The sequence below is a fragment of the Anabrus simplex genome, chromosome 6, assembly GCF_040414725.1.
Source record: "Anabrus simplex isolate iqAnaSimp1 chromosome 6, ASM4041472v1, whole genome shotgun sequence".
NCBI lineage: Eukaryota > Metazoa > Arthropoda > Insecta > Orthoptera > Tettigoniidae > Anabrus > Anabrus simplex.
Genome location: NC_090270.1, coordinates 291,384,533 through 291,409,395, shown reverse-complemented (window position 1 = coordinate 291,409,395; position 24,863 = coordinate 291,384,533).

Genomic DNA, 24,863 nt, shown 5'->3' with positions numbered 1-24,863 from the left:
GCTCTGATATCAGTCAGCCAAGCCCGCTGAAATGCACGCACCATCCGACCCTACGAATTATATTTTCATACCATTTTTAATAGGGACTGGCTGCATAAGAAATGTTATTACTAGCATCGCTCATACCTCGGTCACTTTCGTATTGTCAAAGCCAAGTATGAGACTGAGACAGGTCAATGAAAGTAACACATTTATTCTAGCCCGTACCAGAAGACATGGTGCACTGTAAACACTACATCTCGCCAGCAAAGGCAAAAACAAAATGTAGCTATTGATATAAGAGTAAACAAAATGGAAAGGGTGTTTCATATGACAAACAAATATATGCAATAAGAAATATATACCCTGGTACTTGAAATTAAGACATTATCAAACCTTTACCCGGCCAGAAATTTTATATGCAACGTACAAGAATTGGCGATCTTGAAAAATTAGAAAAAGTTGAAAGAATTTTGAGAAAAATACTGGGACCTATAAGAAACAACAATGGTGAATTTAAACTACGATCAAACAGAGAGCAATATTTAAGAGTTTGAAAACTAACAATTGTAATGAGAATAAGAAGACACCAATTTTTTGAACACATTTATAGAATGAACAACAATAGACTAACTAAACAAACCTTCAACTTACTGAACAGTTGCAAATCCAAACCAATGTGATTCATTGAAATTGAAAAGGATATGAAAAAATACTGGAATTGATACGATAGAAAACAGAACACGTTTCAGAGAAGTAAGACGAAAATCATGATTTCAGGGGAGAAATAAATTAACAATTGGAAGAAAATGGACTCAAGGGGAAAGGAACAACATTCTCAGAAAATGAAGGAAGTTTGGAACTGAAGAAAGATAAATGTGAGGAAAAGTAACCAAAGTTGATTTATCGTACCTTCGAAAGGATTATTCGAATAATAATAATAATAATAATAATAATAATAATAATAATAATAATAATAATAATAATAATAATAATAATAATAATAATAATAATAATTTCCCTTTATTTTTATTTTGAAGGCTAAAGTACTAGTTGTAAGAATAACCTCCAAGTGAATCCATTACTTTCGTGATATTAATTTGTCTTGCAGGTTCTTTCAGATAATTCACATTATTTCTGGTGATGAATTTTTACTCTCATATGTTTTGAGGGATGTGTAGCTGAGACGGTGGTGTACTGGACATCTGAACCCATCTTGGTGGGTCCAGTCGAGTTGAATTTTAAGGAACGCGAGTACGTCAGCTTCGTTTTGGTAGATTTACTGGTATGTACACTAAAATAATTCCTACCGGACAAAATTTCGGTACTTCGGCGTCTCCTAAAACTGTAAGAAGCCGATAGTAGGACGTAAAACGAATAACATTTTCATTACTCTAATACATTTATCGTAAGAGATTTTATATTGTTAATATTTTAACACCGGGCGAGTTGGCCGTGCGCGTAGAGGCGCGCGGCAGTGAGCTTGCATCCGGGAGATAGTAGGTTCGACTCCCACTATCGGCAGCCCTGAAGATGGTTTTCCGTGGTTTCCCAGTTTCATATCAGGCAAATGCTGGGGCTGTACCTTAATTAAGGCCACGGCCGCTTCCTTCCAACGCCTAGGCCTTTCCCATCCCATCGTCGCCATAAAACCTATCTGTGTCGGTGCGACGTAAAGCCCCTAGCAAAAAAAAAATATATATATATTTTAACTCAGTTTTCCATTTCGACTGAACTTGGAGGTTAGAAAGGTAAAATGTTTTTGATTTCGTTGAATACACCTCAAAATGTCTACTTGGAGTGCATGATGATGTTTTAATTTGGGTGAAAATCATGTAGGTTGAAATAAGTTAAATTGCATAATATTAGCTGCAAATGGAAAACTTTGTCCACAAGAGGACTATATAAAATAAATCCTTTGAATAGTGTGAACAACACAATATGTGATCATGATGATGACGCAGACGATAAATCCCTATCTCTTCAACTACTTAAGATGAATCATCGGGTAAAATGGAGGACTGGTAGCTCAGTGTAGTTATCACTACCTTGTCACGAAAATGGCCGTGGTTCGTATCTTTTCCAATGTACGTAGAATTTTCGAAATAAAAGCCAATGCCTCGTGTCTCGTATTCCTTGCAAAACTGGATATCGCGTGGCTATGATCTCGTAGAACTACTGGCGTGATTTCTTTTTTTGATAGGATTACCGTCATGGTTTCAAGTTTAGAGTGATATACACAACATTTTTTCTTTTCTTTTATTTTCCACGGTATATTCGCACATATTATTTAAAAATTGAATATCTGAGTTTATTATTATTATTATTATTATTATTATTATTATTATTATTATTATTATTATTATTATTATTATTATTATTTGCTAGTGGAAAGGTATTATGGCCTTAATTAAGGTACAGCCCCAGCATTTGCCTGGTGTGAAAATGGGAAACCACGGAAAACCATTTTCAGGGCTGGCGACAGTGGGGTTCGAACCTACTATCTCCCGAATACTGGATACTGGCCGCACTGAAGCGACTGCAGCTATCGAGCTCGGTATTATTATTATTATTATTATTATTATTATTATTATTATTTTACAAGTTGCTATACGTCGCACCGACACAGATAGGTCTTATTGTGATGATGGGACGGGAAAGGGCTAGGAGTAAGAAAGAAGCGTCCGTGGCCTTAATTAAGGTACAGCCGCAGCACTCGCCTGGTGTGAAAATGGGAAACCACGGAAAACCATCTTCAGGGCTGCCGACAGTGGATACAGTGGATCTCCCAAATACTGAATACTGGCCGAACTAAGCGACTGCAGCTATCAAGCTCGGTGAGTTTTTATTCAAGATGTCGGTGGGAGTTGTTATTGTTTCAGGTTTAAGTACAGTTGAACACTAACGATAGGATAAATAGGAGGGGGACAAATTCATCGCAGAATGAAGGTATCGGGAAAAGAAGGGGAAGGATTACGAAGGGATCCCTCGCAAATCTAATACCGTCGAAGACAGAACAGAAGAAGTTTGACCGAGAGCTTGGATAGGAAAGATGAATGTGAGTAGTCTCGTTAAAGTAAGTAGAAGCAATGTCAGTCTGAGCTCCGGGACCCATGGTCGCTAATACACTCTGTCGTACTGATATGTCGTGGATGATAAAAACAATTTATTTTTCAATTGGCTTCACATTGCAACGAGACAGATAGGTTTTATAGAATAGGAAAGGGCTAGGAGTGGGAAGGAAGCGGTCGTGGCCTTAATTAATATTCAGCCCCAGCATTTATCTTGTGAGAAAATGGGAAACCATGGAAATCCATATTCAGTGTCAAGACAGCGGGGTTCGAACCCACTATCTCCAGAGTGCAAGCTCACAGCTGTGCCCCCCTAACCGCGCGGCCAACTCGCTCTGTGATAAAACTCGTTTTTATTAATGATGTGGTCCAATACCGAGCGGAGTGGTCACACGTGTTGTCGCGATGCGGTTCTGGAGCCAAGTTCTGCATTCGGGAGACGAGTAGTTTTGAATCACACCGTTGGTTGTCCTGAGAATGATTTTCTCTCGTTTCCCATTTTCATTTCCAAGCAAATATCAGGCCCGTTCCTGTTCATAAGTCCCAGCAGATTCCTTCTATCTCCTTACCCAGTTTTATTCACTATCTCCTCAACAGATGTTGGCCTCAAGCAGGGCATCCGACTGTAAACACATTCCGCATAAGTTAATCTCAAGAATTTATTCCAAAGCATTGAAGTCCCACACTTTAGACTGGAGAGAAAAAAGAGTAATGTTAGTTTCGGTACTAGAAAGCAAACATATAACGTAGAAGTGAATGGCAAAAGCTGTAAACCAAAAATCTTTACTGTGTACGGTAAGATTACTGACTATCGCCGCATCTGTTCAAAATCTTCACAGATAATGCAATAAATCACTTCAATCCAAAACACCACGAGTTAAAGTGAACAGGATTATTCCTTCTGTCGCATATGCAGACAGCACAACACACTATCCAAAAGTTTTTTTAAAAAAATGGAGAAAAACGAGCACAATCGCACCTCTCTTAAAGGATTCCAGTATAATGTAATATCAATAGGCCCTATGAGAAGGGTTCGACTCTCTGAGGCCGTCGGTTCAGAGAGTCCCGGTTTCTCGATACTCGGCTTGGTCGGGGATTTTAATCACATCTGATTAATTCTTCTGGCTAGGAGACTGGGAGTTTGTGTTTGTCCTAACACTTTCCTTTTCATATTCAGACAACATACTACACTAACAACCAGCACAGGAAAACGCAATAATGATTGCATCCCTCCATATAGGGTTGGTATCAGGAAGGTCATACGACCTCAAAATAAGGTGAAATCCACATGTGCGACACAGTTCGCACCCGCAGGTATTCGGAAACAGAGAAAGAACAAGGCCCTATGTTAATCAAGAAATAAAGCGAGGAAAGGACTTCTAAAATCAAGATTGTAAATCACAAAATTCACCAGATTGACAGTTTTCGTTGCCTAGATACAGTATTTACACAGGTGAATCATGGAAATTAGGAGAAACATAGCACCGGTTAAACGTGCATATCATGAGAAAACCACAGTTAATCATTAATCAGTCGCTCAACATTTTCAAAAAATGAAAGCAAATTGTTCTTTCACCAGGAGTGCACCGGCGTTGTAAAGAAAGGTGACATAAACTGGAGGAAATTTGAATTTGGAGAAAAGTAGCCAAAACATTTTGAAGAGAAAGAAAAATCCACAGTTCTAGACCTTCAGCAAGCAACTCAGTGTTGAAAATATCCTGGGGATATGAACTACGAATTTTAAGTAAATTAAATATAATGAAATATGAGAATATATTCTTTATTTTTTCCTGAAAATTACATATACATACATCTGCATTGTAGACTGTTGTGCCTTTCAGCGTCCAGTCCGGAAACCATTGTGCATTTACTAAAGCTTCCTTAATCCTCTATTTAGACATAAATATGCCTTATGGATGGCGGTCATCTGAAAGTTATTTTGAAATTCTTTAAGAGAGGCGCGATTGTGCTCGTCTTTCTCCATTAAAGAATATTGATAGTATTGTTGTACTACCTGCATATACGACACAGTGAATAATTATTTTCACTTTAACTAGTGGTGCTTTAGATTGTAGTAATTTATTACATTATCTGCGATTAGATAAGTAGTTTACCACTACGAGCGCTAATGTGAGTGAATGCATTGTTTCACTTAAGCACCACTACGAGCGCTAATGTGAGTGAATGCATTGTTTCACTTAAGCACCACTACGAGCGCTAATGTGAGTGAATGCATTGTTTCACTTAAGCACCACTACTAGCGCTAATGTGATACAATGCACACTTTCACTTAAGCTCTTATAACTACATTCGGTGTGGACATTTTTCAAAAAAATCATAAAACGCGCGAGTGTATTAAACCAAGGAACACATTACAGAAATATTTATGTAAATAAGTTTAATTTGGCTAGGATTTGAATAAAAAAGGAAACGAGTGAAAAAACAAGCAATTTTAAGCTGTTTTCCCGGAATTGCATTTGGTCCGGAAGTCATTTTAAAACTTTTTAAAAGTTTTATAGAGATATTGAAGACTTTTAATTTTAAACCTTTCTGGGCCTTTTAGCCCCTTCCGTTTTCAGAACAATTGAGAAAACTGCATAATTCTACGTTTATCGTAGTAAGGGGAATCATACTTTTCCTGCTAAGAAATGATTTCAACATTAAAAATTACATAGTCTGGAGGCAATGGAGAAGAGGTACCTGAACATCTTGAAAAGAAAGAAATCCGAACGAATTTTCTTTAAATATTGTTAAAGAACGATGACTTTAATAAACATAATACATAGGAAATAAACATCACCTTTAGATCAATTGGTTAGGCTTAATTTTCGCACCACAATAATAGCTGTCGGTAATATATTGGGGAAGGGAACCATAGGGAAAGCAAGAGAAATGATGGTGGATGAAATAACAGAGACTCTAAGGGACTGAAGTAGGGAGTAGAAGGAAGAGAGGCATGGTCGCATCAGCAAGTTATGGCCTTTAGAATATTACGATTATTAATGAAGCGCACATATTATCATGACAGAGATGGATATGGTAAATGAATATGAATTCTGTAATAATGCTGTCATTTTACACGTAATCATGCGTATCCAGCATCAGTCTACTGTGAGCTGAGCAGCAAAGCTGACATCTTCTCGGTAAGATCACCGGAGCACTACTCCTGACTGTCATGTCGGTGTTATAGCAGGGTCTTGAGAGACGTGATGCGTTTCCTGGGCGTGTCTTGTAACTCTAATTTGTCGCTAACGAGTATGACTACTGTAGCCTGGCGTCTTCTGCACCCTAATTGCACCACTAATTGTGGCAGCCATCTCCACGATGTCACCGCCATAATACGCGCGAGATTATACAGGATCCGGAGAAGCATTCGACGGAATATGTTAAGTCAATGGCATAAGTGTTCTCCCTAATACTACGACGTTATACCCGACTGAATTCTTCAAGGTGGGTGAATTCATGTTTCACTTGGAAAATCGTGTGTAGGCCTATATGGAAACTAAATGTTTATCATTCAATTATTACAAGTAATAAACTTCATTCCGGTTCCGTATTGACTTCAAATATCTAAGATGAAATTCTACATGAATTCAATCATATTAGATACCCATATTCAATACACTTCTGCCATTTATTAAATGGTCTGTCTAAAAGTTACATAGTTGTTTAAAATACCTTGGACATGTTTCGACCTAGCTTAGAGGTCGTCATCAGCAAAATAACAAAGAAGAAAGACATACGTTCGGACCCACGCTCACAATTATTTTGTTCAAGTTTGAATCCATGTACATTTTTAACATTTTCAGGTGTACTTATGAAATATACATTTAATAATGAAGCTCTACACATTTTGAAATAAGCTCCCATTGCATTTGTTGACTGTATTTCATCTCGGAATTTTATGTGTCACTGTTATTTGTTGTATGTCTTTCTTCTTTGTTATTTTGCTGATGATGACCTCTAAGCTAGGTCGAAACGTGTCCAAGGTATTTTAAACCACTATATAACTTTTAAACAGACCATTAATAAATGGCGGAAGTGTACTGAACAGGTGGACCTAATCTAATTGAATTCCTTTAGAATTTCTTCTAATATACTCAATTATTATATCTTTATTTAAATAGCGTGACTCAGGCTATGAAGTTTGCTATTCTGCCAAACCAAGCCTTATAATTAGGGATCGGAAGTTCATTGGCTAAAAACTGTATGAATATATATGCATTTATGCCCTAAAGGGCCGGTTGTGTAAAGAAATCTAACCAGAGATCAATTTAGAACCTAGTTCTAAAACTGAACTGAGATTACGACTTCGTCGCGTTGTACAAAACTGAACTCGGTTTACACATGCGTAGCTTAAATATAATCGGAGTTCAGAAAAGTGGACGTTGCAACACCGCAAAAGGAATGAAATATAAAATAACTTTGCCCGTTGGATAATACGTAAATGGTGGGATTGAGCTGGCCGTGACACTCGTCAAAAGAACGTAGTTTGTAGCATGTACTGGAATTTCTTCATAATATATGCTTTTCTTGCAGCGAACACAGGTGAAGGAAAAACGGATATCCGACTTCCCTCAGTCAACTCTTGTTTTTATTCTGATACCGGCGTTATTAGGTTTGAGAAGCGCAACGAGTGTTTCATTTTCACAGCCTTCGTGGCCCTTCTCTTTCTTTTATTCACTCTTTGAAAAATCGATTAGTGTTAAAAAGGGGGTGATTGCCCAGTGCACTAGCTGCTTCGGTCTTGTGTGGTTTAATATCACGTAAGGATAAAAGTATTGTCACATCCAGCCCATCGTATATCCGTTTCTCCTTTACGGTTCCTGTTACCTACGGCGATATTAAAGGTGATAAATAATACATTTGGTCATAGTGCTCTTATGAGCACAGCAGACCGAATACGTAGCTGTCAGTAAAAGGTGACATAACTCTGCATGTCAATAGCTAGCTCATGTTACACACGTAGAGCGAATCGATCAGGGCAGTCCCCAGCTGGCAAATGGAGCACGTCTGAATACACGTCTGAATACATAAAATTTTATTGAGAAGTACTTGGATCCATTTTCAGAATAATCACAGTGCTGAACTTGTAATGTTTGTAGATTTAAGGATAATAGTTCCATTAACAAAACAAAGTTAATAGCATTACCTCAGAGGATATTGACTCCATTATATCTTGAACGGTCCATATGTTATTTGAGATGGAGAACTTGGCTGAATAACGCTCTTTATCTCACTAATCAGATATCTGTAAAATATGAACATAATAATGTAATATCTTAAGCAATTCATAGAGGTTATGTAATTATGTTTATATGAAGAATAATATAGCCTATATACGGACGACAACTACAGCTAATAATGTATTTGGTTAGTCTTTTGTGTATTTTCATATGATTTATCGTAACATCACAGGTTGTTCACAATGAACTGTTCTTCTATCTCGAATAGAAAACAACTCCTTGAACTGAGATCAAATAGTTTGATCGGAGAAATTTCTCCAGTCAAAATTAATCCTAGTTCAGTGCGAATTGATCTCACATTAACGTTTATACAACAAAAAATCGGAGTTTAGCGTGAATTCAGATCAATTTCGTCTGTGATCTAAGATCGAACGGTTTATTCAGCCGGCCAAAAATGTACCTAAATACGCAGCAAACTATGCATATTCACTTTGCGCTTATTTCCATAAAATACAATTATTGCCTGTAACTTATATTGTTATTCCATTGATTTTGAAGTACCAGCCTCGTAATCGGTGAATTATTCACTATTGCAGTTAACAACTAGCTTTCAGCACTGTTAAGACGACTGGTCGAAGCAATATATCCAATCAGCCTCCACCGAAGCTGCGCCACTACTGTTGTGATTGATTTTCCACGTGAAGCCCTCATACTGTGATTCGCAACAGTGTTGTCAACTTCCATAAAGACAAAGTCACTGCTCAATCATGGAAAGATAACTAAATCCCAATACCAAAAACGATAAATCAACTTTGTTGTAGTTAGACGTCTTCAAAATGTAGCTAATTCCCTACACAATGAGCATTACATTTTCAATTTCTTGTAGCTAAAACAACTCAAGACCGCTTGGTTTAGTGCAAAATAGCAAAACTGGCAACACTGACTGGCAATCGTATGTGGGGAAACACCGGGACACATGAGATTCAGCTTCGCGCCTGAAGTATCGTTCGTGAGTCACGCTTCCCTCGTCACTATCTTGCTGTTTCTTTCTACTCCTTCACATTGCACACCAAAATTCTCATTTCTTCTCTGAATAAGCCCTACCATGTATGAGTCGTCACTGTCATCAGCCACTTTCCTTATTACACGTTAGTAGAAAGTGCCAGGGAGTACATTTATAACAATGAACGTGATAATATAAGTTGAATATGCCACTTTAGGGCAAAAAAACAAAATATGATGCATCTATTAAAAAATTAAAAATGAACTTTATGGATACCATAAAAGTGCTCATATTCTTTTTAGATATTAGTGATATGCATAAATAATTTACCAGCATTTTTATACAATGGTGGAAAAAATATAGTCGAAACCGTTTATTGCAACATCAGTATTAACAACGTATAGGAAATAATGGCGTAACCTAACGGTCACGTCCAAGTCCTATATAAATGCTGTATTTAAAAATCGCTTCTTACGATGTCGCTTTTTACAAAATATCGTATAAAACGACGCATTTTGATCACATTTTCGAAGAAATGTATCGGCTATGACGTCCAGTATTGATTTTTATTTCTTATGTATTTGAGGTTTGCTGACAACAAAGTAACGCTTTATATTGTAGATTTCAATCAAGTATCAATCACCACTGATCTGCATTTAGGGCAGTCGTCCAGGTGGCAGATTCCCTATCTGTTGTTTTCCTAGCCTTTTCTTAAATGATTTCAAAGAAATTGGAAATTTATTGAACATCTCCCTTGGTAAGTTATTCCAATTCATAACTCCCCTTCCTATAAACGAATATTTGCACCAATTTGTCCTCTTGAATTCCAACTTTATCTTCATAGTGTGATCTTTCCTACTTTTAAAGACACCATCGTCTACTGATGTCCTCCCACGACATCTTTCCACTGACAGCTCGGAACATACCACTTAGTCGAGCAGCTCGTCTCCTTTCTCCCAAGTCTTCCCAGCCAAAACTTTGCAACATTTTTGTAACGCTACTCTTTTGTCGGAAATCGCCCAGAACAAATCGAGATGCTTTTCTTTGGATTTCTTCCAGTTCCTGAATGAAGTAATCCTGGTAAGGGTCCCATACAATGGAACCATACTCTAGTTGGAGTCTCACCGAAGACAAATATGCTCTCTCTCCTTTACATCCTAACTACAACCGCTAAATACTCTCATAACCATGTGCAGAGGTCTGTGCCCTTTATTTACAATCATATTTATGTGATTACCCCAATGAAGATCTTTCCTTATATTCATACCTAGGTATTTACAATGATCCCAAAGGGGAACTTTCACCCCATCAACGCAGTAATTAAAACTGAGAGGATTTTTCCTATTTGTGAAACTCACAACCTGACTTTTATCCCCGTTTATCATCATACCATTGCCTACTGTCCATCTCACCGCATTATCGAGGTCATGTTGCAGTTGCTCACAATCTTGTAACTTATTTATTGCTCTGTACAGAATAACATCATCTGCGAAAAGCCTTATCTCTGATTCCACTTCTTTACACATATCATTGATATATATAAGAAATATAAAGGTCCAATAATACTGCCTTGAGGAATTCCCCTCTTAATTTTTATACGGACAGATAAATCTTCACCTAATCTAATTCTCTGAGTTCTATTTTCTAGAAACTGAGCCACCCATTCAGTCACTCTTTTGTGAAGTCCAATTGCACTCATTTTTTGCCAGTAGTCTCCCATGATCTACCCTATCAAATGCCTTAGACAGGTCAATCGCGATACAGTCCATTTGACCTCCTGAATCCAAGGTATCTGCTATATCTTGCTGGAATCCTACAAGTTGGGCTTCAGTGGAATAACCTTTTCTAAACCCAAACTGCCTCCCATCAAACCAGTTATTAATTTCACAAACATGTCTTATATAATCAGAAAGAATGCTTTCCCAAAGCTTACATACAATGCATGTCAAACTGCCTGGGCTGTAATTTTGAGCTTTATGGCTATTACCCTTTCCTTTATATACAGGGGTTACTATTGCAACTCTCCATTCATTTGGTAAAGTTCCTTCATGCAAACAATAATCAAACAAGTACTTCAGGTACGGTACTACATCCCCACGCATTGTCTTTAGTATATCGCCGGAAACCTTATCAATTCCAGCACAGAATTTTCCATTCTTCAGATGAATTCAAGTATCAATCACTACTGATCTGCATTTAGGGCACTCGCCCAGGTGGCAGTATGTCTGTTAAATAGTCAACGGAAGCATCGCTGTAAAGATGTCGTAGAAGAAAAGTAAAGTGTTTAATATTGAAAGGAGTCACACATTAAATGGCGATTAGAAATGGGGAAACAAACGTCAGGATCACGAAGGAACGGGACGCATCACACTGAACGATTTCTAAAGTTTGGAAGGACACAGTTAAAATACAGTCACCTTCCGAAGAGAAGTCTTTAAGAATCAAGCGCACCAGATGATCTGAGTACAAAGATAATGAAGAATCTTTACTTAGATCAGGGCCCCTCAGGGTGCATGCCACCGTGCACTGCACGGCACAAGGTGCAGGAGACGACTTCACTAGGTTGACCAGAGTGCAAACCCCACTCATCTTTCCCTACATCTCTCTCATCCGTTCGGGCTGTCAGCGCCTTCTTCACCTTTCCCACTGATTTTCCCCTCACTGGGAAATGTTTATGTGCGGTGAGCGGAGACACTCAGTTGTATGGGACAATGTTACAGGTGTTAAAAACTCGTCTTTCAATATGATTTTAGCATAAAATTTATCTTCTCTAGCTCTTCTTTTCCTTTTTCTTTACATATATACCAGTAATATATGGAACAAGGGATCTCTGTGAGTGTTCTTTAAATTACGATCAGAAATATTCGCACGCAATCTAGTTTTTGTACAACTCAAAGCAGATTTTTTTTGGACATACGCATGTAGAACCAAACATAGAAATAAACTTAGCTCATTCTCGATGCAGCTTGGGAAAATCTTCCTTCGACAAATTTTCGTAGAATTCAAGCAAAGCCTTTGTATTGAAAAATAGATATTTTTGATGAACACGTAATTATTGTCCCACAGATTTAGCATTTGGCTTTATCGCCACGACTGGGAAAAAATACGAAAGTTCCCAATTCGATTGAAATAGACTTTCGGATGTGTTTACTTCCTTCGAAACCGGCTGCATTATGTTGTTGTCTCGCGCTTATCTATTTCACTGATAAACAAGCCGTCTATCACCGAAAGCTTCGTCACTCTCATCGCACTACACATCCGAGTCAAGCCGAGTTGAGCCGAGTCGGACCGATGCACAGTGCACGGAGCGCTTGCGCCTCGCTTTACACGCGTGAGATTTTGGGAGTTTGAAAGGTCCTGACTTAGATGGTTTAACACTCTTGCATTCAGTCTATATGCAGAGGTTTGTCGAAGCAGCTCGAACTAACTTCCATGATTTTCCAACCAAATTACGAAAAATCAACACGTAAACAGTTTAACGTATTATTAAAATGCAATAAATTACCCTAATATAGGAAACTATGAGCATTTCAGAAATGAATATACCTTAGACGTATTATTATTCGTAAAGACGAAATAAATTATTGTAGTTTGAAAAGAATTTTTTGAAAAATAAATAATGGTTTTCAATGACAGAAAAATCAGACATTATTGCGTCTTTCTTCTTTACTCTTAAACATGAAAAAAAGCATTTAATAGTGTGTGCTGCAGGTTCTTCACGGTCCGATGCACGGTGAGCAGTTGTGACTGTGCGAAAATCTTCAGGAGCAAAATCGTCACTTCTCACACAATGGGAATCACTACGATAAAAAAGTCACTTAATAATTTGAAACTTCAAGGATATCGGAATCATTCGGCCTTGAACATAGCCCAGCCATTACGAGAACAAGATGACGCAACCACATGTAAACACGGAGTAATGAGAAGATGTATAATTATAGAACTGTAGACTAAAATGATAGCAAGTTCAAATTGTTGTATTAATAAGCCAACCTAAAACAGATCCACGCAATAACAACTTAGGACAACTACAACAAAAACATTCAAGGTCAGCAGATTTCGTTTGTCGAAAATTTTTCGTAGGGCTGGTGGATATATCTGTTGAGTAAAATACAAATTCAACTATTTAAGTTACTATCACGATCATCTGTTAGCATTTAACAGACACACAAATTATCAAAATCCGTGAATAGGACAGAGCCGATGTATTGGCGCCGTGACATTCTCGCCATAACCCTTGAGGAAATCGGCGCGCTGAGTGCAAAAGGGTAGCAGCATAGAACAATTAATGTTCCCATCAATGAAATTTCTTACAGCCCCACTAGATAAATACTTTCCTGTAAATATAGCACTTATTTTTTGAACTTTTAACTTAAATTCCTCACAGTCCCACTAGATAAATACTTTCCTGTAAATACAGTACGTATTTTTTGAACTTTTAACTTAATTATGATTATTAACTTTGTACGCGTACAACCTAAAACGTACAGATGCAGATACGACAATTTTAGCAACAATAAAAAAACCCGGTTTGTTTGACTATCGGTTATAACAACGACAATGATTGTAACCGATGTTGACTGTAGATGCATAGGTATGAACTTCCCATCCTTACTTATAATATACATACAATCTAACAATATATCGTCGCTGCTCTGCCAAACCGCCAATTTTACAATACCGAGCATTTTCTGCGCTTCCGAAATAAGGTGCAGCTAGCCGTTGGACGACTGACTGCATTATCTACCGGCCCACTCGCTTATATAGGTTCTTGAGAGATGACGTGAAGTGTCACCTAGTCGCCTGGCCAGCTCTTCCGGTGAGAACTAGATACAAGCCCCGCTGTGCGTGGGATTCCAATACCGGCACCACAACAGAGGCTGGGAGGTGGGACCAGTCTTAAGGGGAGATCATTGACACTTTCGCGGTTTTGGCTCAGCAGCGCCAATATTACACTTATTGCATACACACTAAAATACTAAACTGTACCCATAGTTATAAAAACACGTTAAAGGAAAGGAAGAAGAAACGTGCATAAAATAATCCAGAATAAAGAACATTGTCGCAATGCATCGATTAAAAAAAATTAGTAAATCTTAGTGTCAAACGGAATGAAATGACAAAACAGGAAAGCAGAATTCATGCATTTACACCCAAGTTGATCCGCTCAAATACCGCTTCCAATATTTCCTTTTAAATGCCGGTTCAGACAGAGTGTCCCTTAGGTCACTGGGCAACGAATTCCATGTTCTAATTGTACTGATAATAAGATAATTATTGTAGACGGGGTGGATCTGCGGTTTGATATTTTGATGGTTAGGCTGGCTTCAGCTCTCATTGGGTAGTTATGAATGGTTGAGAGCAACTGTAAATAATCTGTTAGATAAGATAAGATATCATTTTGTGGAATACAAGCACTGAATGATAGCTACGACGCTGCTTTATTTTAAGCCAGTTTTAGCTCATGGAATCATGAAATTTTGGAATGTTCATTATAAAGTAGTATTATAAAGATAACATTATCTTTAGAAGTGGCGGAATATAGATGCAAATTGCGAGAAAGTACTATATAAAGTGATTTCATCGAATTTTATACACATTAATTTAGAGACAAGAAAATACTATCTATCTAGATGTCAGAGGTAAAGCATAAGCAAAAATGACGTAGGCGACTTGTTTTGGGTGTGCCTTCTTATGAGTTCACTATTGTGCATTGTACAGGAATGAAGATAAGCTATGTGATAGTATCGCAAGAGCAAGGCGAATCCAGCGATAAGCAATGGTAAGTGATCATACGGAGTTCAACCTCATGCCATTGTCGCACTCCTTATCGCATTGGATCTTACGATAGTTTACCATGGTGAGAACTGTCGATTCGACCTTAATAAAGGCAGCAAAACATTCACCTCAGCAGCTTCCTTATGCTGTCCTGAAAAGTTAGTAAAATGGCACTTACGCTACACTGCCTCCGACGCCCAAATATACAGGAACAAAAGTAATGAGACAAACTGTAGGGAAAAGTTTATCATATCCAAACAAGACATATAAATATATGCCTGAAAATTACTGGTTTATGAATTATTACTGAAATATTACAGTCGAGAATTATCATCGTTACAAGTCAACCTCATGTACATAAGTGTTCCTTTATTTGCATAAACTAAGTAGCGAAAACGTTCGCTGCCACAAACAGGCGTGAAAATGACAGAAGGGTAATTGAAACGATGAGATAAATGCTATTTTAGGAATAAAGTCGGTTGCTGAAGCTGTAAATACGTATCACCCGGCTTTGACCGTCAGGTCATGTGAGAAGAAGTGAGGAGTATAAGTTACCTAGGAGAATAATGGACTGTGGGAGACTAAGCCGACGATAGTTATAGTTGTAATCGTTTAATTGTAAGAGGTGTGAAACTGAACGGCGGGTACTTTCAGTTATATTTTATTTTAAGGTAGTCTTCTGAAAATGTAATATATGACAAATTGTTTTAACACATTGTATAACGTTTAAAAGCGAGATGATGCCCTTCCATTTCTCACCCAGTCACGCCTAAACCACTGGACCAAGTGAGGTACTTTTCATAGCTGAATGAGCTGAAAGAGGTCGTCTGCGAAAACCGATTGAGGAATGTCTGCATCAGGGCCTCTCAGAGTGCATGCGCGTGGTGCATGCACTGTGCACGGTGCAAAGACGACTTCGCTTGGTTGACCAGAGTGCAGACCCCTCCACTCCTCTCTCCCCACACCTGTCTCGCCCGTTCGGCCTGTCTCCGCGTTCCTCACCTTCACTGCTATTTCTTCTCCACTGCGAAATGTTTACGTGTGGTGAGCGGAGACGCTCAAGTTGTATGGGACAAGGTTACCAGTGTTATTAAAAAATTAAAAAAAAGTGAATTAGAAATACACATACATGTTTGAGAGGAATGCAAACATAATTTTAAATGCAGAACCCGTAACCAAAATGAAAATGCTACAGTACTGGAACAAACCTCATTTGTGGATATAGAATGCTCTTCTTCAAGATGTTTCAACTTCCTTAATTCTTTCTCTCTGACGTTTCCTATGATTTCACAATAATTTTCCGAATGTAATCTGTTGTAGTGTCTTTCAACAGACGATTTTCTTACGCATGTAATTATCGTCCCTATCGTCCCACAGATTAAGCATTTGGCGTTATCGTCACGACAGACAAAAAAAAAAAAAAAGAAACATACGAAAGTTCCCAGTTCGATTGAAATGGACTTTCGGAAGTCTTTGCTTTCTTCGAAACAGGTTGCTCCATTATTTTGTTGTCGTGCGCTTATCTATTTCACTGATAAACACGTCGTCTACCACCAAACGCTTCGTCGCTCTCAGCACACTACACCATCCGAGTCAAGCCGAGTTGAGGCGAAGCGTACCGATGCACAGTGCACAGAGCCTATGCACCTCGCTCTGCACGCGTGAGAGTTTGGGCGTTTGAGAGGCCCTGGTCTACATTGATAAGATACTGATTTGCTACATTCTTCTTCCCTTCATTTTCCAATATATTGTGAATATAATATTATAAAGAGGAAATATTTGTAGATTTATTTGTAACGAATAGACTCAAGAACTACTAAACCGATTTTAAAAATTACTTCGCCTATAGAAAGCTGCATTTCCAGTGAGTAACATGGGCTTTATTTTCTTTTCAAAACAATTCGAGGTGGGGTGGGGACACCGAGGGGAGATATAAAAATAATAGGCTAATATGTGCAAAATATTGAATTTGTCGTATAAGGACGAGACAAAGCTCAATTTAATCCTCTTGGCGCAAAGAACAAAACTCGGTAAGCCCTACGGGCCCTAAAACCAACCGTTACGGAGATATTGGCACCACACTACCCCTGCTCTAGGAATCGGATTTATTTATATCGTGTCAGAAGCATACATAAGTTTAAAATTAAATATAAGGAAAAAACATAGAACAATATAAATACTTCAATGACGAAAAGCCACATTAAACTATGTGAACCCAAAATCTTGCAACATCAAGTGCATTTGGCTTCGCTTTAACCATGTCTTCTGTTGTGCAGCTGAATGGGCATGGACTACATTGGAGCAAATGGGCTGTGGTCTGCTCTTCTTCACTGTCCACTTCGAAACCCCATTTCTTCTGGTTTGCCCTGCACCGCGTAACACCAGAACGCAGTCTATTCAGTGCTCTCCAATTCACCCAATCTGTGGCATGGCGAGGACGGATTTCCTATTTTGGGGTCATCCATTGACTGATCCTCGCATTTTGACTTCTGACGCGCCATTCTTGAATTCTTGCTTGCTGCGCTGTTCCTGCAAGTGTTCCGGTTACTCTCAAGAAGCATAAGCCACTGGCGTGGTGGCTCATATCCAAACAAAGGGTGGGCTTCCGATGTCAACACCTTTCTCTTTTCTTTCTTGGCTGCCACTTCACGGCGGATATCGGGAGGTGCTATCCCTGCAAGGAAATACACTTTTTTCAAAGGTGTAGGTCTCAAACATCCAGTAATAATGCGGCACGTTTCGTTGAGTTCTACATCAACTGCTTTGGCATGGCAAGATTTGTACCACACCGAATTGCGTATTCAGCTGCAGAATAGCAGAGCGAAACGGCAGATGTCCTCACTGTGTCTGATTGTGCTCCCCAAGATGGTCCAGTTAGCTTCCGCACAATATTGTTTCTGGCAGCCACTTTCTGCTTGATGTTCAAACAATGATTTCTGTAGGTTAAGGCACGATCCAGAGTGACTCCGAGGTACTTCGGAGTAGGATTGTGTTGTAATGCTATGTTTGCCAAGTCACCTTCAGAGTTCGGGAAGCTTATCCGTTGTTTAGATGGAAAACACAGGTTTGCGTCTTAGTTGGGTATGGTGTTAGCTGATTCTTCTTGTAATAGCCAGCAAGAGTGTCTAGAGCTTTGGACAAAGTTTGTTCAGTCGCCTCGAAATTATCCCCCTGAGAAATGATAGCACAATCATCAGCATAGATGAAACTATTCGTCCCGGCAGGAAAAGGCTGATCATTTGTGTAAATAGTGAAACACATTGGTGCCAACACGCTTCCCTGAGGTAGTCCGTTCTTCTGTATCCTCCACCTGCCTCTTTTTCGCTGGAACTCAACGAAGAAACTTCGATTTTGAAGTAGGTTTCTAATGGCACAAGTGAGATGAAATGAACTGGCGTAACCATGGCAACGTTAGCTCCAGGATTCTAGAGCAACGAGATTATTCCTGTACGTTTGGGCATAGCTGCCAACCAAAATTGGTACACAAAGGACTTACTATCTGTAAAAAAAATATACTGTTGTGTAAGGCACTCATAGGACTCCTTTGAGCGGGGATGGAAAGAGGGTAAAGTATTAAAAGGGATGTATGTTTGTGTGTAAATGACACATCTCCTTCTAAACCACTGGAGCAATTTCAACCAAACTTGGTACGCGTATTACTTACTATCGGGAGACGAGCACTGTGGGGGTAAGCCATCCCTAACGCCCTTAAGAGAGGGGGTCTGGGGGTTAGTTATAAAAATAATCGAGGATAGTGTCGAATTCATAGTTTTCGGGGTCGCTGAGTTGAAAAAGTAATACTCCAGAATTTTTTAAAGCCCAAGTTCAGCCCCCTTTTAGGTGGGGAGCGAAGGGGGTGAGATACAGAAATAATTAAAAACAGATTCGAATTCATAGATGTCAGGGTCTCTGGGATGAATAGTAATACACCGGATGATTTGCAAGACCAAGTGGGGGGGTGGAGGGGGTGAGATATAAAAATAATCAAAAAACTATATATAAAAATATTATATTCTTCTTCGTACTATACATAAAATGGATGTATGTGTATTCGTGTGTGTGTGGGGGGGGGTGGGTGTCCAAATGACACATCTCCTCCTAAACCACTGGAGCAATTTCACCAAACTTGGTACACTTATCAACTAGTATCAGGAGACAAACCGCGTGGGGGTAAGACACCCCTAGCACCCTTATGGGCAGGGGGCGAGGGGAGTGGTAGAAAAATAATCTAGAATAGTATCGAATCCGTAGTTTTCGTGGTCGCTGGAATGAATAGTGACACTCCGAATTTTTTAAAAGTTAATGTTCAGCCCCCTTTGGGGTGAGGGTGAGGGGGAGGGGGAGAGTGAGATATAAAAAAAAAATCGAAAACAGTGTCGAATCTACAGTTTTCGGGGTCACTGGGATGAATGGTGACAATCCAGATTTCTTACCTGTTAAGGGTGGGTGCAGTCTCATTGACAGTTGAAATCCTGAACATCGTATCTATAGTGCGACGGCTAAATACATATAGTTATCACTTACTAATGTTTGACAGGATCAAATACTTCCCAGTCGATTCGAGCTTCCATAAGGACGAAGTTTTACTCGAAAACTAAATAATCTAAAACTTGAAATCAAACACATCTAAATAATTCCAAAACTAGATAATAGATCGTAACACATCAATCTGCAAGTCAAAAAGGAATTCTATAAAAATTCACTTCACACATAACTAACAGGTAATTCAAATCTTAAAGGTAAATATTCAGAAACTATCCGGGCAACGCCGGGTACTACAGCTAGTTGTAAATAAAACATACAAACTATATAGGCGATACTTCGCACTCCCTCTTTAGTCCCATATTTTAGTGAATATATCCTAATGTTACATCCCCTTTTACTTTAAAAGTACTTATAACCCCTGTATATTTAGTTCATGTACCAATTTTCCAACGGACGCCCGGCTGCTGACATAACTGAAGGCTTTTTCTTCATCGAAACCCGTAATATGTAACGTACCACATTTTGTTTTATTTCCATTAACAATTTAATGACAAATATACTGCATTAATTTCTTATTTCGTGAGACTTTTTGCTAATATACCTGTATAAATCTTGCTAAGTGTGCTGAAATATAATTATTTCTATGTACGGGAAAACTTATTTCTTTGGGCCAAATTACTGGGATATTCCTACCATCAAACATTTTTATTATTAATAACAGCATTTTGCACGTTGAGCTGCACCAGGTTAACGACAGTCAAGATAATTTTTTATTATAAAAAATTCTGCCTTTTACTCCTTATGTCATGCTGAGAGCAGTACATAAAATAATAATAATAATAATAATAATAATAATAATAATAATAATAATAATAATAATAATAATAATAATAATAATAATATCCTTGCCTGGTCAGCTTGCGTGGGGGTTTAGCTGTGAACTGAGTAAGAGTTAGGCATAACGCTGGGTGAGACACTGGAGTGGGGGCCCTCAACCAGGTACGGCACGTCCCAGTGGCTGATAGGGAAAATTCCTGCAGACATGCAGGACAGGTGTGAATAAGGCATAGCCAGATTAGCACCCGCGAATCAACTGAGGTAAGTGAAAAAATTATCAACGGCCTTGATGACAGAAGAGGATATATCCCAATGACAGCGTCTGATCACCAGAGGTGCGGCTGGAAATTCATTTTCTGAAACTCACCACTCCAGTCCCAAGAACTGGCCTTGGTCCAAACTTGTGATAATCAAGTAACATTAGGCGTGTTAGAAATCGAAGTTTTACCTCAGGGGGTAATCAATTCACTGCTGTCAAGAACAGTAAAACTAGACTGTCGGAACCTGGAGAGTCTGGACTGACACGCGAACAGAAGTGGTCGGAGACCTATGGCCAACTTCGCCTAAACAGTAAAAACCTTTTTCGGAACCGTAAACATAAATAATCTCATGCGAGCAGGAAAATTGTATTAATTAGAGCAAACCTTAAAAGAACAAGAAATACAGATACTGGCTTTACAAGAAACAAGACTGGATGACGAAATCAGAATGGACTTTGGGAACTACAGACTCGTACAAAGGAAAACAGACAAACGAATTCTCAAAACTACACCACTTTTAGAAGTAGCTTTTTCAATCAAGGAAAACATACTCAAATCAGCAACAAATGTGAAGCCTGTAAACGACAGACTAATGACAATCGCTGTAAAGTTCGCAAATAAAACATACACATTAATTAATGCACACATACCAATCAATGAAAGCCAATAAAACAGACAGCAGAAAATAGATAAATCCTGGGAAACACTAGAAGAAATAGTACCAAAAATTCCTCCAAACCACGTCAAGGCCTTACCAGGTGACTTCAATGCACAATTAAGGAAAGAAAGAAAACACTGAAAAATAATAGGAAAATTCCCAGCGTAAATATGAACCAACCGAAATGGGCAAATATTTGTCGAATTCTGCAAGATACTCAACTTTAAAATCATGTCAAGACACTTCAAAAAGAAACCATCGAAACAAATGACAAAAAACGACAACACACTCATCATGGAATTCTAAATTTACCATGTAGAAATTCCCTATCCAAATCGTATAGAAATGATGAATGTTCAAGTCAGGAGGGGTGAAAATAAAGACTCAGACCTGACATAGACCTGACAAGAATCAAACTACAGTTGAGGACTCAGAGATTCAAAATATTGAAGCCACTAATCCCAAATTTTGACACCATTAGGATTCAACCGTCATAGAAGAATTAGAGAGAAAGGAGTAAAAAAAAATTGGCAACAACTCAAAATCAAACTGACTACAACAGCACAAACACTAATTCTTCAGCAGAAAAGGAAGAAACTCCTTTGATGGAATGAGAAATGCGAACAAGCAGCTCAATCTTGACGGAAGATATACAACAACTGGAACAAAAAAAGACGGAGAATAACTAAAAGAACATTCCTGGCAGCGTGGAAATAGACAGCTCAAGTGATCAGACAGACCAAAAGGAAATTCGAAAAGGAACAACTACTTGAAATTTAGAGAGACTTTAAATGAAACTACACACGAATGTTCTACAAGAACTTCATAACTAAGCTTGCAGGATATTGAAAAAAGTGTCTTCTAAAGAAAGAAAACGGACAGTTGGCACTGAGCAACCAAGAAAACTACAAGGAGCTCGCCAGATATTTTAAAGAATTACTGAACTGTCCAGAACCAACACAAGATTTTCTCCACAAGAACCTTAAAATTCTAATCTAAATTTATTACCAGCAGATGAACAAATCACAAGACAGGTCAAACGACTTAAAAACACTGAAGCATCGTGTAAAGATGGATTCATAGCGGTAGCCCTCAAATCAACCGGTCCAAACACCATAAAAATCACAAAAATCACAAAAATCACGCAAGACATTTGGTAAATAGAACAAATCACAGACGACTGGAGAAATGGATTAATTCACCCGCTACACAAGAAGGGAGGCAGAGCAGATATAAGCAAGTACAGAGGAATCTCATTAGTATCGGGTGCATAGAAAATGTTATCCCAATGTCTTCTTGGTAGAGGACAATAGCAACTAGTACCACAAATCGGAGAATATCAGGCAGGATTCAGACCAAGCCGATAGTGTCAAGAGCAAATCTTGAACCTAAAGCTAATCCTAAGACATCAGATAATTTGTAGCAAAAATTTAGTCTGCACATTTGTTAGTTTCAAAAAACGTATGATTGAATTTATTACAAATCACTCCTCCTAATATTGAAAGGACAAGGTTTAGACATGAAAACACTTGCAATCTTAAAAAAAGACACTGAAAGACACGAAGTTCAAGGTTAAATTAATGGGGGGGGGGGAGTCGTAGGAACCCTTAGAAATCAAAACGGGAGTAAGACAAGGAGATGTACTCTCACCTTTATTCTTTAAATGCGTCCTTGAAGAAGTGATACAAGAATGATGCAAACAGAAACTAGCGCTCAATATTCACCATCCAATCACTTTAAGCAGAGGAAAATTAGTGAGATATCCTATAATTTGCGGACTACCGAGCAATGTTAACCCAAGACATTTCAACAGCCCAAAATGATTGAAAGTTGGAAGGAAATTGTGGGAATTGTCTGCCTTCAGAGAATTTTTGAAAATACAGAATACATTACCTGCACCCTACAAGCACTAAAATTCATGGAAACAAAATACTGCAAAATGAATGGAGTATAACAATTTAAGTAGGCCCTATATTGGTGAAACAATTCAGGAAAATGGGTTAGAAACCAAATCCAATAAAACCATATGTCAAAAGATGGAAAATGCATTTGGGATAACCCAAAAAATCTATAACAAAAAATGTATCTCCAAGCACACAAAACGGATATATACAATACAGTCATTAAACCAGAATGTATTTATGGGTCACAGAGGCTAATTTTGAACAGGAAAGAAACATTGAAAACACTGAGAATAAGGAACTCAAAATCATAAGGAGAAATCAAAGCCCAGAACTCACCGACAAACAATACCAACTTAGAGGCAAACAGTTAACGAAATAATACACAAATATTCACAGTGAAAATCGGAAACGCAGGCTGAGATTCCATGCAAATATTAAAAGAATGCACCCAGGCAGACTTGACAAACAAGTAAGTAAGGTGCGTGTGAATTTGTATATGACGGTGTTGTAATGTTAAGTAAGTAGCAAGTTCAACCTATATTATTTTAAACCGTAATCACTGGAAGTTCTTAAGTTTGTATGCGAATTTGTACATGTTGATGCTGGACTTCGAATTTTAAACTAACCGCACGGCCAACTCGCTCAGTATTTATATTTTATATATGTGAATGGGCCCATTAAGACTACATAGACTACTTAGAGACGTGCATTGGCCTTCTTTCGTGCCCACAATTCTTTAATTCTTTTACTGTGGGCGTCCTTCGTGTCTTCAGACCATGTTTAGCAGTCTTCTTCTTTGGACTTTCCTCTTGGTCAACTTGCCATTTGTGAGTTTTTGATCTGAAGATTACCCTGCTTTGGACATCTGCTGGTGTAATTCCTGCCTGTTTAAAATCGGTTTAGATTTCGCCAATCCATTTCATTATGTCTGTTCTAGCTTTACTCGACGGTCGCTTCCTTACCACTCCTAGCTCTTTCCTATCCCGTCGTCACCATACGGTGCAAAGTAAAGCAACTTGTAAACACTAATAATGATTTCGGGGACGATAAAGAAAAGGAGACTGGCGTTTCTCGGACATCTGTACAGAATTAACACAAACAGACGTACCAAACAGATATTTGATTACTCTCGGAGGATGAAGACCACTCCATCATGGATTAAGGAAAGGAAGAAGGATATGGAAAGCTTAAACATCTCGGATGTCCATCTATTAGAAAGGAATACATTTAGGAACACAGTGAGAAATTTGGAAGAGGTCCAAGCCGCAGGAGGAACTAAAAAGACCGGAAGAGCCTGGACAGATGAACAACGGAAGCAGGGCAGCGAACTCGTGAAGGAATATTGGACACAGAGAAAACTACGCAAGAAGAGAAAGGAATTAAAATGTAGCGTGATCCTAAGTTGGCCATTCGCTTGTAAGAATAATATTAATATTAATAGTAATAAGAATAATAAGAATAATAATTTTACTGTCGTTTCCGTGGCTCACAGAGGAAGAGGAAACGCCTGGGTTGAATGGGCTGACAAGCCATATTCAAAGTATAAGTTAAACTAACAAACTTCAAGAAATGTTACTTATTTGTTCTCCAATAGACTTTGATTTAGTCATAACATGCACAATCACAGCAAGGTTGCTCTCTAAACCTTTACTGCTTTAAAACAATACTGGAGCTCGCCAGCTGGAGAAAGCCAATATAAGAA